The sequence below is a fragment of the Coloeus monedula genome (assembly GCF_965178545.1).
Source record: "Coloeus monedula genome assembly, chromosome: 2".
NCBI lineage: Eukaryota > Metazoa > Chordata > Aves > Passeriformes > Corvidae > Coloeus > Coloeus monedula.
The window spans coordinates 73,242,392-73,255,569 of record NC_138782.1 but is presented as its reverse complement, the minus strand read 5'-3'; the positions used below and the strand labels follow the sequence as shown (position 1 = coordinate 73,255,569).

At 38.8% G+C, this 13,178-nt stretch overlaps 1 protein-coding gene across 2 annotated transcripts in view; it reads right to left on the bottom strand.

Annotated features, from left to right (window-relative positions):
- Positions 1 to 13,178, bottom strand: part of CDK19 (cyclin dependent kinase 19) — a 121,105-nt gene that overhangs the window by 87,785 nt on the left and 20,142 nt on the right. The window lies entirely within an intron of this gene.

Below are 13,178 nucleotides of genomic sequence, written 5' to 3'. Positions count from 1 at the left end.
CCTTTGAGAAAGATGCCAGACCATGGTAAGAGGATACCTGGACTACAATGGTATATCAGTGATGAGGAATGCAACTGGCTGTGGAAACAGCAGGGAAGAGGGGGAGGAGAAAAAAAAGCAGGGGACACCAGCAAAGCTGAAGACAGAAAAAATGGTGAGGTGAGGAAATGGGATATGGGAGAAAGAGTGTAAAAAGGAATGAACTATGTAGGAAGAACACAGGGAAAGAGCAGTGGAAGGGAAAGCAAAGGGCAAATACAGAAAATGTCAAGGGAGGAGAGACGCACAAAAATGTGTCCAACACAGCAAATGCTCCCCCTAACCTTGGCACAAAGTCCAGAGGCCCATCAACCCTCTGGCAAAAGTGTCCTCTTGTTCTCCTCTTTTAAGCATTAGTTCCCATGACAGTGAGGTTACTTAAGATGGCAGGCTGCGTTGTGAGTAGAAAGTCAAAAAAATGAAGAAAAAATGAGACATAAGGGAAATGAACCAGTGCAGGGAAAAGACGGGGCATAAAGAAGAAGCTTCAATTTCCAAGGATAGAAAATGGAAAAAGATACAGTCCTTGTCAAATTCTTTTATTCTTTGAGCATGACTTTCAGAAATAAAATCAGTCGGAATGATTTGTATGAAAAGGGGTGGCAGAAGAAAGGGAAGGCTCAAAGTATATGTCAAGGGTGATGAGAAGAACCTGGGACTGGCAATATGTGATACAATTAAACTGCAAAAATGGAGAAAACTCTCATGAAAGCAGGTGAAAAATCTGCAGAAGGTGACTAAGATTTTATTATAAGCAGTCTAGAATACAAAACAAGCATCAAAGTAGTAAATATTGCTGCTGACAGACCCTGTGATAAAATAGGAAAATGCAGGAGAATCAAAAACTGTATCAACAGAAGAAAAGCAAGCAGGAATGAAGTCACAAATGAGAAGTTGTGAATACTTACATAGCAGATATCATAAAGAGGTCTAAGCAACAGAATATGAAGGATACTATAGAAAGAAGAAACTGTACAATAAAGAAAAGGTTTGTAATAGAAATTAGAGACAATGTTTGAAAAGCCAGGAGTCAGAAGAAGGATGACAAGTAAAAGATTACAAGTTACATGCAAGGAGTCTGGTAAAAAGGATTAAAAACCCCGAGAATTAATACTTTTTTTCCTACTCAGACTGCAAATATTTTACAATGGTTATTCAAATAACTGAATTTAGTAAGACATTTTGTCCCAATCAACATGTCACTACTATACAATAGGGTAACTCAGCCAAATAATCTAAGAAGAGCAACATGCACTTTGTTTCCACTCATTATGACATTTTCCACAGTTAGATAAAAATCAAAACAGCACGTCCTTTATCAGAAGAAAAAAAAAAAAAAAAGAGAGCAGGTCAAGGATTCTTCCTTTATCCTATTATTGCCAAGGCAAAAAAGCATGTTTTTGCAATGCCCTACCTAAAAACAGAATATTTGCCTTTTATATTTGGCAAGAAGCATGGAAAAGTTCAGGCAATGGGCCAGATCTTTTGTCTAAAATGCATAACGTTATGTGTTAGCTTTACTAAGGACTCACAAACAGTGCCCTGAGAATCTGGTCCCAATGCCCTCTTCTTATTCCATACCCAACATCAGATTTTTATCCCAAAGGTATAAAAAAGGTAGATTTACACCCACACCTCCCCCAAAATAAAAGACAGGAGCATATTTTATACTGTAAGGACTACAATAATCTCCCAGAGTGACAAAGTCATATCCATAAAGAAAACAAACACTTGAATCCATACATCAAGTTTCTTTAGCACGGCTTCTCATAAAAACAAGGCACACTGCTGATGAGTGCTGCAGTGAGAAGGCACAGGCACTCCTTGTTCCACACTGTCCCCTTCAGCTCTTCTCTCTTTCTTGCCACTGTCACCACCTGCTTATCTCAGCACACACAAGTTATGTCCCTATTTAAGCAGCACGTGGTGGAGTTTCATTTATACACCTGTCTATATGGCTTCCTTTTGCCCCAGCTTTTAATAACACAGTCCCTACCTGAGTTGCTGTGCTTGGATTTTGCCACCAAAAATAAAAAAAAAAAAAAAAAAAAAAAAAAAATCCAATCCAATCTAAGAAAATATTTACATCACTTAGAAAAGCTCCTCCATCTCTTACTCCACTGCATGCACCCTTTTACGCCACTGCCTTCAAATTTTTAGTTATTTTAAATGAACAAAATAAATTAATGTGATCTGACAGATGTGATGGAACAATGGGACTCAGTGGATCATGAAAGAGACACTACAAATATCAAATAAAAAAGATTGAATGATACGGAGGAAAAAAGAATGATAAATGGAAGTCTGAAAAGGCACACGGATGAATGCTATTTTATAAACTGCAAATATTTTTTAAAAAGCCTCATTCAGGAAAATCCATGCAAGGAAGATTCCTTCCTTTAAATTTTCTTTACTATTCATAGCATATGAATCGGACTGTATGCAACAACAAAGCAATTAGTTTAAATACTGCCAATACTCTCACTGGTGATAATTGGTTGCTTCTTGCAGGAACATCTGTTCCATCTTTCTTAAGAAATGAAGTGCAGACCCTGTTACCTAGACAACAGAATCCTTCTGAGCATCATGCACTATAAAAGGGCAGTATCAGCCTAAGTCACACTGCACAGTCGCTCTCCCCACTGCTCCGTTATCGCTGCTAATGCAGCCAAATGCTGTGACTTTTTAACATTAAGCCCATATTTACTGGATCACATACACTCAGGCCCACTTTCGCATGCACTGAAAGCAACAGCTGTGTCACTGTCCTTTGGCCAAGCAACAGTCACTTTGAGGCTCTGTATTCGGCCAGTTTCCACCACTGTGACTGCCAAGTTGTCAAGCTGAAAATGCTGCAGCTTACGAGTACTCCAAGAGCAAGTCTTATCAAATCTAGAATTGCCAGCTCAGTCCCCTTGAATGCAGTGCAGAAACAGTCACTTTCACTGCCATCCCTTTGGATTACTGGAGCTGTTGTAGCACTAGAGGGACTCATCCCTTACTGGCACTCACTAATGTCCTCCAGCCAAATTCAGGAGAGAAGCAGAAGACTAAACTTTGAAGATACTTTTTGTTGCCTTAAATTCACCACAATTCTATAAATATTGATAAAATGTTAACAACAGCAATGAAGTGCACCCGATGACCAAATTCCTTTGCATGCTTTAGCAAGATGGATGGATTTATTTTTTCCCAAGTGCATGTGAAGGAAGACCAACAGACACAGAAACTGCAATTGTAGAATCATTGAGGTTGGAGAGGGGCTTTTCACAAGAGCATGCAGTCAAAGGACAAGGGTGAATGGCTTTATACCGAAAAAGGGTGGGGTTAGATTAGATAATAGGAAGATATTCTCCATTGTGGGGGGGGGGGGGGGGGGGTTGAGACACTGGCACAAGTTGCCCAGAGAAGTTGTGGATGCCCCATCCCTGGCAGTGTTCAAGGCCAAGCTGGACTGGGCTTGAAGCAACCTGATCTAGAGGAATGTCCCCACCCACCGCAGGGGAATTGAAACTAGATGATCTTTAAGGTCCCTCCCAACCCAAATCATTCTGTAATTTTATGAAAATAACCCCAGTGAGACAGGACCACAGATCTGTTTTCCAGGCTCATCTGTGTTAAAAAAAAAAAAAAAAAAGCAAGCATGAGTTCTAGAAGTACTGAAGATTAAAAAAATAAAAGCTGGAAAATAGTCTGGATTTGAGATGCAAATTAAAGAAGCAAAAATTAAATCATCCATCTGGCCTTAGACTGAAAATCTGAACAATGGCAATATCTGAAAATGATTAAAACACAAAATCACAGTAGAATTCCTTATTTTGACTGCAAGGCTTTGAGCAAAGTTCAGTGAATTTCAAATGTGCAACAGTACAAAAGACAGTTTAGCAAGAGTGAAGTATTTTTTAGGCCACTAAAGATGCAAGGATCACCCAAACTCAGAAAAATTAATCAGACTAGGTAAAACCTAGGCAAGCAGAAAATCACTAATACATAACAAATATAACATGTCAAGAAAGACGAAAATTTTTAGTCTGAAGTGCAAAGATAATAAGGCAAATGAGGATACTGAACAAACCTTGGAGTTTGGTCAGAGAGAGATCATTAATCAGTGTAATAAGAAGCTTTTTTAGGGTAGGAGCTTAGAGAAATCAAATCAAAATGGATCCAAGATAGAACTAGCAGACACAAAACCATATATACCATATATTGCCTGTAAATATTAAAAACATCTGGAGATAAAGGAAAGCAATGGAAAAAGTACAAAAAGCAAATGAGGTAAAAAAGAAGCTAAAGTAATCTAATAAGCAAGTGAAAATATGGAAAGACAATAACAGTTGAGAAATAAACTCTGCAGGGGCCATGGGATGGGGTAAGTTCATTAGCACAGAAAGGAAAGGCAGGAACTCAAATGTCTTCAAGAACTGGCAGCAGATCTCCCATTTCATAACTGCCTCCAATCAAAATAATTCTACTGATAGCTTTTTTCAATATTCCACATATTCAAAAAACTAGTAAACTTTTTCCAGAAGTAAACCCTGTCTGGACTACATTGACTTCAGTATACTCAGGTGGTGGCATATGCAAAAGCTCAAGGTCAAGTATACTTGTGGCATATTCACATACCCACAATTTAGTACATGCACTACATACAGGCAACAGGAAGGTTCCAGGAAGCATCCTGACACTGCAGTAACAGAGGAAACACAAGCACGATGCTCTTTCTACAAGACAGAAGCATTTTGCCAATTAGACAGCCAAATGGAGCAGAGAACAAGCTATGATGATCACACCTTTTTTACCCAAATGCAAACAAAGCAACAGCATCACACTGTAAGATACATCACAGAACTGAAGACACCAGGCTATCCACTTCACGTTGTTAACTACAGTTTGGAAACAGGAAAGTTTCCCTGTATCTTAAACCTCCCATACATTAATGTCTCAAATCATCACAAAGACAAGAAAAATCTTAGTAGGGTACAGTAAAAGCTGTATTTAAATAAAGCTACTGTTCAGTTTACCACAAAAATAGACACACAGAGGTTCACCAGAAAACAAACGCCACGCTGAAACTGTTAACATAATGAAATTCAATTAAGTGAATAAAGTTTTAGTAGAAGGTGACGTTTTTCCTTCAATAACAAAGCTGACTACAATTTGCACACAAAAACTTGCAGAGTAAAATATGACTGCAGATTAAAAACACTATCCACTTATACAAGGCTGAAAATAATGCCAGATAATGTATTGAAAAAAGCAACATTTGATCCAATTCCTAGAATGTTTTTTCCAGTGATGATCCATTTGCAATCCAGTCATCTCTGTTCTATATTAAATTTATCCAGTTTAGGCACTACTAATAGTATTTAATTTCTGCCTCACAAACTCCATGGGAACCAAGAAGTTTCAGGCAGTTTACAGATCTGGGACACCAAAGAGACCAGTAAGGATGACATTGTGTTGGGAGTACATTACAGAACCATCTGATAAGGATGGGGAATAGGGTGAAGTTTTCTATTCAACTCAGACAAGTCTCTGACCCACAAGCCATCATTCTTATGAGAAGACATTCACCTCCCTGACACCCACTGGAAGGGCAACAAGGAACACAGTTAATTTTCAAGGCTATCAGGAACAACTTCTTGATACACAGACTGGAAGGGCCAATAATGGTAGCACACAGTTGTTCTCAAACAATGAAGAACTGGTTGGAGATTTGACAAAGTAGCTTTGGTTGTGGCAACCACCAGCTAGTACACCTGAAGATATGCAGCATAGAGAAGGCTCCAGGGAGATCTTCTGTGGCTTTCCAGTACTTAAAGGGGGCTTATAAAAAGGAGAGTGACTTTTTTACATGGGCAGATAGTGATAGGACAAGGGAGAAGAATTTTAAATTAAAAAAGAGAGGAGAGATTTTTTAGAAGTTAGGAAGAAGTTCTTTACTCAGAGGGTGGTGAGGAACTAGAACAGGTTGCCCAGAGAAGCTGGATGCCCCATCCCTTGCAGTGCTCACGGCCAGGTTGCATGGGGCCGTGAGCAAACTGATCTAGTGGTGGCATCCCTGGCCCATGGCAGGAAGGATGGAACTAGATGATCTTTAAGGTCCCCTCCAACCCAAGATATTGCATCATCCTATGGATTCTAAGATCCTGAGTGAAGAAAGCACATAGCAGAGCACAGACCTGGAGCTTCAGGAGAGCATACTTCAGTTTACTGAAGAAATTGCTAGGTAGCCACAGGAAGCAGCTTGGAAGAGCAAAGTTGCTCAGGAAAACTGGCAGGTCTATTAAGAAATACAAGTAGGAGACCTGTTTGGCTAAGTAGATTGTCAGAGCTCAAATCCAAGTGTATAGAGAGGTGCAAACAGGGACAGGCAACATGGGAAGAGTTTATAGGCATTGCCCAGGCATGTAGGGATGGTGTCAGGAGAGCTGAAGCTCACCTTGATTTGACACTTACAAGGGATGTTGAGGGCAACAAGAGCTTCTGCTACTACATCAGTTATGAAAGGCTGAACAGGAAAATGTGAGCCTGTTTCTAAATTACGTGGACAATTCAGTAGCAGAATTTGAAGACATGAGTCCCAACTTAAAAAGAATCCATCCTCTGAAAACCCATGCCATCACCTCTCAGCCTGAGGCATAAAAATAGTCACATGTAATGTTACATTAGAGACATGCTAGTTATGCAAAGTCAATATATAATTCAAAAAATTTTACAACTCCACACAGAATAAACTGAAAACATGTACAAACTAATTTTACTTGACAAATGGAGGAACATAAAGAAAATATGCAATGCGAAAAGAAGAATGAGAAACAGAAAACTGAAAGTTTATGATAAATTCAGAAAAGAACACAAAATTTACAAAACATTCCAACTGAAGCTTTAAAACATGTAAGTATATATGTTCATTTGTGCACACACATACACAATCTTGCAAGGAGTATTTAAGTTTGGCAAGTAAGTACTTAAAAAACCTCTTCTTTGCATTACCTGCAACTCTGTTGTTCTTTATCTGAGTGACAAAGTAGCTATTTGCTTTCAGTGCATTGCTGCCTAAAGCTTAATCTGAAAACCAAAGCGTTTGGCTTTGGTTCTTTGTTCATTTCTGTTGAAGGCACCATCATTTGGTTTTGCATTTGTGTGTTCTGAGAATATTCAGAATCTGAAGAAAACAGCAAATTCAAAGTGAAAATAACTGAGCCTAAATAGCACTGAACAGTTATTTTCCCTAGTCAGCTGCACTGGGAATTTGGATTATATCCTGATGTCAAGTATCAAACTCACAAAGAAGTTTCTTCGGCTCATACCATGTTAGAATGGGGTGAAAGCTTTCTTTCTCTTCTTTTTTATGTACTTGCCATAGATGTATTGGTATTGCTCTCCTGCTTTGACCAGAAACACAACTTCAAGAAAATAAAAGTAACCTCTCCACAAAAAGAAGCTGCAAATTTTGCCTTTAGAAGTCTTAAAGCAGCATTTCTCTTTTCCTTTCTCCTCTGCATGCTCTTTTTTGTTGTTAAATTGCTGAAGGAGATAGTTGTAGTTAGAGAATGGAGTCAACTAGCTGCTTCAGATGATGCTCTACTTTTGTCCAATTACTTGATTTAAAATCGTACTTCAAGCTGTGAAGCTTTATTTTCATAAACAGTACAGTGTATTTATGGGCTGATAAAAACATTAACTTATTAAACAAAAATAGTTTTATTCCACATATTTACTACTTGTGTACTTTTTTATTTAATGAAGTTAATTGTTCTTTCAGATGCAATAAAATAAAGAAGACAAAAAATGTCCACAGAACCCTTTTGAAGAATAACCAAAGCAGGAATTTAAGTACACCCTTACACAAAAAGCATTTAAATTACACAGATTATACAAGATTAGACCATGTAATGCAGAAGGCTCTTATTCTTCCTATGGTATGCAAAACATAAGTTGTCATGTAGCTGAACCAAAAAACCTTTTTCCAGCTGATTCATACTCATAAAATCACAATGCATAGACACTTCTAGCCAACACATGCCTTAGCTCTCTAATAAAAATCCCTTCAAAAAAAATTTTTTTTTCACTTATTTCACTACCTCCAGCTATTGAAAGAGGGATTGGAGTTTCAAAGTTTCCACAAACAATCTTTTCTAATTAGGTAGTAGAGAATTTATGGGGAGATTTTACACTGCCAAATATTCTACTCATTTATCCAGTCTTGGCATGGGAAAAGAAGTCCTGACATTCAAAAGGAATCTCCTACAGCAAACGAACTCAGGTACACAGACTTTTTTAAAGCCTTTTTTTACTTAACCTTATCTCCAACAAAGGCAGGGACCAAAGTCTACATAGGTCTACGCAGCAGCAAGTACTGCAAGCTGCTGTGATAGTCACGGACAAAGAGAGGGTCAATACAGGCAAAGCACAGAACTTGTACCTGCTAGGAAATTTTATGCAACTTCACTTGAAGGGAGCCTACGGCATTACAATTCTAAGTGTTTTATAAATACTGAAAAGTTATCATTATTCGTGTACAGCTGACTTTTTCCACATTCCTATGAGATGCCAAGACAAGTCAAAGATGTTGTAAGGCCAGCCTGGTCCACAGTCTCAAATCAAGTAACTTCATGTTTAGTTCATTTGACTAAGCAGTTTCCAGCCAGGAAGGTGAGAGCAGCTTGTAAATGATGTGCAGCGCCTGACAGAGGCAAAAGCAAGTAAGTTTTCCTAGCTCTACCAGCAAGGCACAATATGCCCCCTTGAGTCCCTGTGCCACACTGCCAATGGCACCAGAGAGAAACACATGGCAAAGGCACAAAGTGCTTCAAGATGGAGATGCTAAGTCTGGCTGTACTTCCTTGGCTCAGCTTCAGCACCACAACATCACAGCATACCCAAACCCAGAAGAACTGCCCACACAGAAAGGAAGGCCATGAACAGCAACAAGGCAGAAAAGAACGTAAATACAGTGAGATGGTGCCACCTTAAAGATGGCTGACAAACACAAAAAGGTTACAAAGACCTATTATTCAACCTGTAAGGCTTCTAAAACTTTGCCCACCATCAGAAATCAAAACATTTGTATGCTGTAGTACTTTGGAACATACACTGCATGAGTAGGCAACCAGCCTGAGAATGATTTGTGCATGCTAAATTGTTCAACTGAGCTTTCAATAACTCATTTAACATAGTCTGAATTAATTTTAGCCCGTACCCATAAATGCAAGTTTGAACAACAAAGACCAACTAATGCTCCCACTAGTGTGCCACAGCACATTGGCAACATTTCAAGGCCTCCCAGAAGGAGCAGCCTTCACTAACAACCAGCACACAGGCACAGGATGTGGCAACTAAAATGGTTACAGGACCCAGACTCAACATTCACATAGGGCAGAACAGCATCAATTTAGGGCATTCCTTAAAAAACACTAGGGTAGCAATGCTGGTTTGTGGCTCTGCTTTCCCCATTTAAATCATCTGCAACAGCCTGGCTCAGGCTGTGGAATGAGCTATAAAACCACCCTGATAGAGAAAAACTGAATTAAGTTTAGAATTAAGGTCACTATTTACAGAGAAGAAGGCTAGAGTTGGTAATTTGTCCTTGGAAGAAGGGAAGTTCTCATTGGCGAGGGTACAAAAAAAAAAAGCTAGAAAGGACCAGAAGTTGACCAAAGAACATCTAAGTCTAGATTCAAGTCACTGGTTCACTCAAAACCTTTAGTAAAATCATTTTTGTCCGCAGACTGTGTTAGCTGCTCTGTGAGAATGTTATGGAAGATACCATTAAAAACCTTACCAAAGTCAAACAGAATCCCCAGCATTCACCAAGCCAGACATCTCATTGTACAAGACGAACAGGTTGATTAAGGATTATTTTCCCTTTGAAAATCCACGCTGACTACTTCTAATCACCATCTTGTCCTGTATGTGTTTGGAAATGGTTTCCATGAGGATTTCCTTCATCACTCTCCCAGCAGCTAAGGTGTAGATGACCAACTTGTAGTTCCCCTGATCCTCCTTGGAAACAGGAATGACACTTGCTCTCTTCCATTCACCATTATCTAAGATAACTGAGTGTAGTCTCCTAATGAAATCCAAGCAGCTCCCAGCACCTATAGGTGCAACTCATCAGGTGCCACAGACTTGTGTATGTCCACTGTGAGTGCTCCCTAACCTCGACCTCCTCCACCAAGGCAAGTCTTCCTTCCTCAACTTTCTCCCTGGTCTCAAGAGCATCAGGCTCCTGAAGGCTGGACTTACCGGTAAACACAGAAGCAAAAAATTATTGAGTACCTTGGCCTTTTCCATACCATTTATTCCCATTCAGCTGTGCAGGCTCATGTATTCCTTAGTCTTCCTTTTGATATTCATGTACTTTTAGAATCCTTTCTTGTTGCCCTTCTGGTCCCTTGCCAGACTCAACTCCATGTCAGCCTTGGCTTTTCTAACCCCTGTTCTTGCAAGATCAAACAGCAGGTCTATACTTCTCTTGTTCTGCCTATCCCTGCTTCCAATTCATATATAATTCCATTTCATGTCCAGGTTCAATAAGGAGATCCTTGCCCATCCATGCAGGCTTTTGCCCGTTGCCCGTGCTTGCTTTCCCACTTGCTGGGATGCAACTTTCTTGAGTTTGGACAGGGTGATCCTTGAACACCAACAAGTTTTCCCTCTTCTCTCCAGGGCTGTATCTCACAGAATATTTCTAAGCAGATACCTGAAGAGGTTCAAGTCCGCTCTCCCAAAGTCCAGGGTTGTGATTCTGCTTTTTGACATACTCCATTCGCTTAGGATCTTGAACCTCATCATACCGGCTAAATAAGCCAATAACAATTGCACTGAAGTTCTTCCATGCTCAGGGACAGGATATATATACATATATTTACAACTTACATGATTGGTGAATGGCAACTAAGAAAAGGCTTATTACTTTTCTTTTTTCTGAATTAACTTTTCCCAAAATCCACAATTAGAAGTTTATAGTCTCTTTACTGTGAAAACCAAAGTCCTTGAGTTAACACGGGTGTACTGTCACAGGAAGTGAAGCCTTTGGGACAAGAAATCTCAGATAAAGCTGTATTACCCTGGTGCTTTTTGATAAACACATACCAAATTCCATTACCTCTACCTGTTTGCAGACTTTTAAAGTCATAGCCATTGGTTCTTAACAGATGATGGCCAAGATATTCAACAGTTAAAAAACAGCCTTAAATTATACTCCTCTGGTCTGTTTCTTGTGTCTCCCCTTCTTGTTCTACAAAAGCTACTTAGATAAGGTAAGGAAATAATGTAAAACACAAAAGCAGCAGAATTTAAGTCTTCCTTTCACCAAACCTCAGGTTCCAAAATAAGCTAATGCAAGTCTTGAGCTGAAAGAAATGTCACATTCATTAACTAAATAATCATCTAAAAATGGAAACTCTGTATTTCACGACTCTCATTCATATTTTACAGCTCTGCTCTTCAAAAAATGCTGTTGCTTAAGCCAAGCAATAATCTGCCTCATAACAAGAACACATAAATAGTTGGCATTTCAGTTATCTTCAGAACACACTTGAATTACAGGGAACTAATTAGGTTTTTACACACATACACAATTCTTTGAGGTATAAAGAGTCCTTTCTAATGCTTTCATATTCAACAGAATTGGCTGAAATAAGTATTCTTTTAGCAGGGATCACCCTACAGTTGAAATAAAGCAACAGTCACCTGCCACAGGAAAAACTGCCTATATGCTGTTTTTACTGACAAACCTCCTTCCTGAAAAAGCTCATATGATTGAAGAATGGTAAGAGAAACTTTATGGGTTTTGAAGTCCTAAGCAAAATTGGCCAACTTGATTTGTAATGTTGGAAGAGAAGAGTCATCTGCCTTTTCCTTTAGAGAAAGTTAGCCAGCAGATCGTATTATGGGTATCTATGCAGTAAGATGCATGAAATGGTCTTGGACTGTAAAACTGAATGCCTTTCAGTTCAGCAATATATTTCTTGACACTTTTGTCAAGTGTCTTCAGATTATAGACCTATTAAAAATATTCTGAACATGCACATACAGAACCAGGTACACTGGTGCCCCTGTCATTGTCTCATCTTCCAAAGTGGGATGTGGGTTTGTTTTGCTGCTGGGGCATCTGGGGAAGGGTTAAATGCTGAAAGAACTACTCATGACATTTTTTAAATGGCCTCTGTCCAGGCTGATAATCTTTATTTAATCAGTAAACATTACCTTCTTTGTCACCTATATAATACTTCAAATACAAGATAAGCTATTGATGAATTAATTACAAGTCTGTTTCTCTTTATACAAAATGCACTTGATTTTGGCCTGTTTCTGTATGACAAAAGCTTTGTATTTGTTTTTCAACTATTTCATCTTTACTTTTTTCACACTTCTAGTATTTGACCTGAAATTTCACTGAGGCAAATGCCAATGTGCTGCATCAGCTCAGGTTACAGAGTTTTACAATAAGGTTTGAAGAAGAGTGAAGTATAACTCAAGGAAGAATTACCAGAAGAACCACTGAAAGTAGTCAAGTAACTTACAGAGTAGATGTCAAAATTCACAAGCTGTACTGACCTTTGTACAAAGCTTTACTAATTAAAAAAAAAAAAAAAAAGTGATTTATCAAGGGAGTTAAAACATAATTTGACACTCTCTCCTTCCTTACATTGCTGTGTCCAGGTAGACAGAGCCAGCTCTATACCACAGTGCTACCATAACCACAGGAAAGTCTCCTTCAGACTAATCCACACATCTCCATAGCAGTACAATTTAAACAAAGGACAAGAATCCAAGAAACAAAAATCCCTCAATACTATCAAAAACGACTTCATAGTAGCAAGAATATAATCTAGCACTGATGTTAAAAGAGGACTTCCTATTTCCTCCAAAGGCAGAAATACTAGCAAAAAAAGGTCATTGGGTAAATCCTGTGTGAAGTGACTGACAGCAGTGCAGCCACCTCTCAAATCCACAAGTGACCTTGACCATACAGTGATAAACACTTTAAAACGATAGCAGTTTTATCTGTTAAGTCTCTTCATACAGAATCACCATGGACACTACACTAAACACAATCCAGTCGTTCGTTCAGTTCATGGACATTATAACTTTCTAATGCCTCACACTGCATTGCATATCTGAATGCT